The sequence below is a fragment of the Mustela putorius genome, unplaced genomic scaffold, assembly GCF_011764305.1.
Source record: "Mustela putorius furo isolate JIRA1106 unplaced genomic scaffold, ASM1176430v1.1 tig00003988_pilon_pilon_pilon, whole genome shotgun sequence".
Classification (NCBI taxonomy): domain Eukaryota; kingdom Metazoa; phylum Chordata; class Mammalia; order Carnivora; family Mustelidae; genus Mustela; species Mustela putorius.
In genome coordinates this window covers 5,455,063-5,462,028 of record NW_025422127.1, presented here as the reverse complement: position 1 = coordinate 5,462,028, position 6,966 = coordinate 5,455,063, and positions in this window count along the sequence as shown.

Here is a 6,966-nt window from a genome sequence, read left to right as displayed (position 1 = left end):
CTATACATCTATGTATACTGGTATATAGGTAGATACAGTGATATGTAAACATAGATTGATATGAATACATTTAACTACTAAGCAGATAAACAAGAAAATTCACTTTTCCTAAAGATACTTTGTTTTACAAGAAAATACCTTCAAATGTTTCTTTAAATTTAATTTAAAATATTTATATCTCAAAAAAATTAAAAATATTTTGCTTTCCTATATAATGTTGTAGACTAAATATTTGTGTCCCTACCCTCCCCCCGCCAAATTCATATATTCAAACTCAATCCTCAGTATGATGTTATCTGACAGTGGAATTTTTTAGGAAGCGGCTGAGTGATGAGGATGACTTAATGAATGGGATTAGCGCCTTATTAAAAGGCATAACAGAGAGCTCCCTCCCCCTTCTGCCACATGAGGACACAGGGAGAAGACAAGGTCTCACCAGATACAGAAGCTGGCAGAACCTTGATCTTGGACTTCTAGCCTCCAGAACTGTGAGAAAGTTATTTGTTGTTTAAGCCACTCAGTCCATATTTTTGTCACAGAAGCCAGAACAAAGACAAACAACTTTCTGAAGACATGCATAACTTGTGCTAAACATAAATATAAATATAAAGTGTACATTTTCCAGTATGAGTAAGCAAATAGTATATTATTTTAAACCTTGGCTATAAAAACAAACAAACAAAAAAACTAAAATAAACTTACAATCAAGATTCTTCTTAACTTTGCCATTTTTCTGTAGTTTTGTTAAAGATGCATCATCATTTATGTTCAAGTTATTACTTGTATAATAAGAGGTCCAGAGGATATATATCCTCTTAATGTCCTTATAAAACCCACACTCCATGTATCTGTCATGTTTTAAAAGTTTCAGATGACTAGTGTGAGTATACATAAGGATGATAAGAGTGTTAGAAGTACTGGATTTAGGGACGCCTGGGTGGCTCAGTAGGTTAAAGCCTCTGCCTTCAGCTCAGGTCATGATCCCAGGGTCCTGGGGTTGAGCTGCACATCGGGCTGTCTGCTCAGTGGGGAGCCTGCTTCCTCCTCTCTCTCTGCCTGCTTCTCTGCTTACTTGTGATCTCTATCAAACAAACAAAAGCTTTAAAAAAAAATGTATAAAAAAAAAAAGAAGTACTGGATTTATCTAGAGATTTGCCTAAAATATCCAGTCATAATTCTCTCATTATGTGATTATGAAATACATCATTAAGATGCAATTACATCATTAAGTGATATAATTCAGTCCAAGAATAAATTTAGTTTCATGTGTTTTATATTCATACCACAACAATATTGATTTCCTCCCAAAGTTCATGGCTTGAGTCTTTTTCATTCCCTGGCTTCCTTCTGTCATTTTCATATGGCTTCCTAAACTACTGTGTTCTAATGGATTCTCTTTCCTTCACAGAGAAACTTGGACTATATGTTAAAATTAGAGTAAATCTCTCAGTGCTGTGCATGCGTTAATAACTAGAATAGTAAAGAAGCATTTCAACAGAATATACTCAAGGCAACACTAAACCTGGATAAAAGTCTTTTATACCTCCTCCCTTCTTGAGAAAGCTGAGTGTTTTCTGTTTGTTTTATCAAAATGGAGAATGAGCTCTCTACCTAGATGATGTTTCATTAGGTCATAGAGAGAGACTATTATTGGACCCATTAGTTCTGTATATTTTAGAGAAAAGGTAAGCCATTAACTAAATATAAAAATTTAAAAAAAAATCTACCAAGTAGGAGAAAGCTCTATACACAAGAATCTGAATGGATTCTTAAGTGATTGGGAAGATGTGGAGTATGACACCAACTCAAGTTTCACAGCTCTAAAAAGGATGAAGAATTGGGGCACCTGGGTGGCTCAGATGGTTAAGCATCAGGTCATGATCCCAGGGTCTTGGGATCCAGGCCTGCATCGGGTTCCCTGCTCAGCAGGAAGTTTGCTTCTCTCTCTCTCTCTCTCTCTCTCTCATGAATAAATACAATCTTTAAATTTTTTTTTAAAAAAGAAAAAGGATGAAGCACTGCCTAGAGTTAGAATATTTAACTTTAATTTCTATTTTTTCCCCTAGAATCTTTAATGCAATCTAATACCAGGTGAAAGTTCTGTTGGGAAAGAAATTAAGTAAAAGGCCTGAATTTCACTAAGGTATAAACAGGACAATCCAAGTGAAATACTATAGGATTTCTAAATTTAGCAAAGTAGGAGCTCAGAGCCAGCAGTAACCATGAAAATGCTTGCTGCAAGGAATGAGCAACAATCCTTGAGAGAACACTGTTCTTCACAGATTTTAAAAGATTTATTTTAAATACTAAGGGAGAAAGAGACCTTCACTGGTATCTGGTTATAAGTGCATGACTTATTTGTCTTAAAACTATTTTCCAAGGTGTTTTAAAAATTGAGAACTCTAAGCCAAACTAGATATTGATAATTAGTTCAACTGTCTTTTGCTTCCAAAGGGCACTAGAATTTACTGCGTCAAAGTATTCTTCCTTTTTTATTCAAAATACTTTTCTTTTAAAAGATTTTATTTATTTATTTATTTAACAGAGAGAGAGAGAGAGAGAGAGAGAGAGAAAGCATGAGCAGGGGGAGCGGGAAAAAGAGAAGCATTCTCCCCACTGAGCAGGGAGCCTGATGTGGGTCCTGCTCTCAGGACTCTGAGATCATGACCCAAGCTGAAGGTAGATGCTCAACCCACTGAGTCACCCAGGCGCCCAATCCAAAATACTTTTTAGAGTGGGATATGCTTTTAAAAACAGCAAGGAAAAAAACTCTATGAGAGTAATAAAGGAGTTACAGAAGTATTATTAATCAAATAAAGTTTGTTTTTGCATCTAATAATTCTCGTTTAAATAATATACAACAGTCTCTCAACTCTCTATTTACATTTTGACAGCTTTGTTTATATTGATCCACTAAAGATAATTTACTTATTTTATCATTGTTTTATTTAGACTAAGGCTGTTACAGGTTATAGAGACATTTTGCACAGAACCACATTCCTTAAGTGCACTGCGTAAGCAAACACCCAAAGAAAGGCGGTCTCCCTTTCTTTTAGGAAAAATCTCTAGGAGTTTATGTCTTAAATATCATCATCCTCACTGAAAGGATTGCACAGTCATAATTCTCTCCTGGTGGAAGAAAGAAAACCCCGGGATTCCTTCATGATCCAAAGAAATCTCTCCTCCTCACTCCTGGATTTATGGCAGTGCAGAAGCCGAGATGGCTAGGGTGACAGAGGTGAGGAGCTGACTCATTCACCTACCAATATGCTCCTCTTTTCAAGATTCCTTTCTAATGAAGCTCTCCTGATTCCTCTTAACCTTATACTTGCATTTCCAGTTGCCAATGCTGGGGAACAGTGAAAGTCCCACTCCAGTATCTTACTCTTGCTTTCTAAGGAAACTGCAAACTTTTTTTTTAAATTTTTTATTTTTTATAAACATATATTTTTATCCCCAGGGGTACAGGTCTGTGAATCACCAGGTTTACATACTTCACAGCACTCACCATAGCACATACCCTCCCCAATGTCCATAACCCCACCCCGCTTCTCCCAACCCCCCTCCCCCAGCAACCCTCAATTTGTTTTGTGAGATTAAGAGTCACTTATGGTTTGTTTCCCTCCCAATCCCATCTTGTTTCATTTATTCTTCTCCTACCCTCCTAACCCCCCATGTTGCATCTCCACTTCCTCATATCAGGGAGATCATATGATAGTTGTCTTTCTCTGCATGACTTATTTCGCTAAGCATGATACTCTCTAGTTCCATCCATGTCGTCACAAATGGCAAGATTTCATTTCTTTTGATGACTGCATAGTATTCCATTGTGTATATATACTGCAACTTTTTGATAGAGTATTCTGCAAACAATTCCCTGACAGTTATTTTAAATATGGCCCACAGACAGTATGTATATAACTCAGTTGCTATCAAATAGTCATGAAACCTATGATGTAGTAAATATTACAACATTTTGGAAAATATTACCATTTTAAAAGATAACAATAGCCAAAACGTCTCTTAGAGAATTTTCCTCTTTCTTTTCCTGTTTCGGTGCTAGCCACCCACATTTCCTCACACAGACAGACATACACACTCTAAATTATTCCAGGGGCACCTGGGTGGCTCAGTCAGTTAAGCTTCTGACTCCATTTCAGCACAGATTGTGGTCTTGGATTGTAAGATCAAGCCCCATGTCAGAGCTCTGTGCTCAGCAGCAAGTCTGCTTGAGGTTCTCTCTCTCTCTCTCTCCCTCTCCCCTCACTCACATGCATGCTCTCTCCCTCCTTCTCTCTCTAAAATAAATAAATCTTTAAAAAAGTAAACTATTCCAAATACAGGAGATAAAGCTGTTTTCTACTTTTTTGACAAAAAAAAAATTGTCAAAAGACACAAAGGAAAATATATCGCCAAAGAACTATTTCTGTAGACATGATTGCTCCAGAGACATATTTTAACAGCAGTTATACTAGGAAGAAAGCATTAATTCCCAAGAATACTTTTAAATCTGGAGGTGTACAAAGAGAATATAGATGCAGAAGATATAAAGCTTATAAATGTTGATACAAGTTTCCATAAATCTAAAATTTATGTTTTGGTTAGAATCTCCATGTTTCATTAGTGTGGAGGTCACTTTGATCTTATGAAGATGAACTTTAAGATTATATAGCATATTTCCTTTAATATTACATATATTTAGGAAATTCTGATGAGAGCTTCAAATTTTGTGTTAAAATACTTTCTCTAATTACCTAGAACTACTAAGTTAGAACCAAGTGAAATCCACCATTTTATAAATTTAACTCAAATTTTACTGACTCTAAATAGGATTTAAAAGTAACTCGGGGTTTTAGCTCTTTTTTGACTATGTATAAATAGATATTATAAAAACAACTGATCCTTTTATTTATTTAATCAAAACAATATACTCAAACTATCCTCATAAATAAAGACTATAATTTGAATATAATTCAGGACAAAGTCATATTAAAAAATCCTATTTATTCATCTCGGAATCTCTATGGGAACCAAGCAAATACTTTAACTGTTAGATGACTTATTTTACTGGTAAGTATCCCCATTACCGTAGAGCATTATAACTTTAGTATTTATTATAGAGGAAGATATTGCAAATATACTTTGTTTTTATCTCAAACATCACATTTCAAATAAAAATAAATTTAAATTTTACATATCTATATATGTATGTGTAAATGCATGTATATATGCATATACCTGTGTATATGTATACATTCATGTAAATGTTACTGTTTTCTTCATTTGTCCTTCTGCTACTTCATTATTAGTGTATAGAATTGCATCAGATTTCTGTATGTGGCTCAATTTTGTATACTGTGACTTTACTGAATTCACTTACTAATTAAGTAGTTTTTTGGTGGAGCCCTTAGGGTTTCCTATGTATATTACCATATTTTACACAAATAGCGAAAGTTTTACTTCTTCCTTACCAATATGGATGCATTATACTTCTTTTGCTTGTCTGATTGCTGCTCCTAAGACTTCCATACTATCGTGAATAAAAGAGGTAAGAGTGGACATCCTTGCCTTGTTCCTGACCTTCAAGGAAAAGCTCTGAGTATTTCATCATTGAGTTATGATGTTAGCTATGGGTTTTTCATATAAGGCCTTTATTATGTTGAGGTATTTTACCTCTAAACTCACTTTCTTGAGAGTTTTATTATGAATGGATGTTATACTTTGTCAAAGGCTTTTCTTCTGCATCTATTGAGATGATTTTTTTTTTATCCTTTCTCTTGTTAATAAGATGTATCATGCTTGGGGCTCAGAGAATTAAGCCTCTGCCTTTAGCTCAGGTTATGGTCTCAGGGTTGGGCTGGAACCCTGCACTGGGCTCCCTGCTCAGCAGGGAGTCTGGTGCCTCCTCTCTCTCTCTGCCTGCCTCTCTGCCTACTTGTGATCTCTCTCTCTGAGCCAAATAAATAAATAAAATCTTTTCTAAAAAAAAAAAAAAAGAAAAAAAAAGATGATTTGTGATTTGTGAATTTGTGAATACTGAACAACACTTGTATCTCTGGAATAAATCCCACTTGATTGTGGAGAATGATTTTTTTTTTAATGTATGGTTCAATTTGGCTTGTTAATATTTTGCTGAGGATTTATGCATCTATATTCATCAGAGACATTGGCCTGTAGAATTTTTGCAGTGTCTTTGTCTGGTTTTAGAATCAGGGTAATGTTGGCCTTGTAGAATTAATTTGGAAGTATTCTTTCCTCTTCTATTTCTTGGAACAGTTTGAGAAAAATGGGTTTTAACTTTTCTTTAGATGTTTGGTAGAATTCACTTGTGAAGCCATCTGGTCCTAGACTTTCATTTGTTGGAAGTTTTTTTGATTACTGATTCACGTTCACTTCTGGTAATCAGTGTGTTCAAATTTTCTATTTGTTCCTGATTCAGTATGGAAAGGTTATATGTTTCTAGGAATTTACCCATTTCTTTATTAGCATATAGAAATTTATTATCATATAATTTTTCATAATATTCCTTTATAATCCTTTGTATTTCTGTGATGTCAGTTCTTATTTCTCCTCTTTCATTTCTAATTTTACTTATTTATCATTTTTTCTTGATGAGTCTGGCTAGAACTTCATCAATTTTGTTGATCTTTTTGAAGGACTAGCTCCTGGTTTCACTGATCTGTTCTATTGTGTTTTTGCCTCTATTTCATTTCTGCTCTAATCTCTATTATTTCCTTCCTTCTACTGACTTTGTTCTTCTTTTTGAAGCTCCTTTAAGTAAAAGGTTAGCTTGTTTGAGATTTTTCTTGCTTCCTGAAGTAGGCCTGTAATCTCTCTAAGAATTGCTTTTGCCGCATTCCAAAGATTTGGGACCGTTAAGGTTTCCTTTCCATTTGTCTCCATATATATATATTTTTTATCTCCTCTGATGTTTCGGTTGACTCATTCATTGTTTAGTAGCATGTT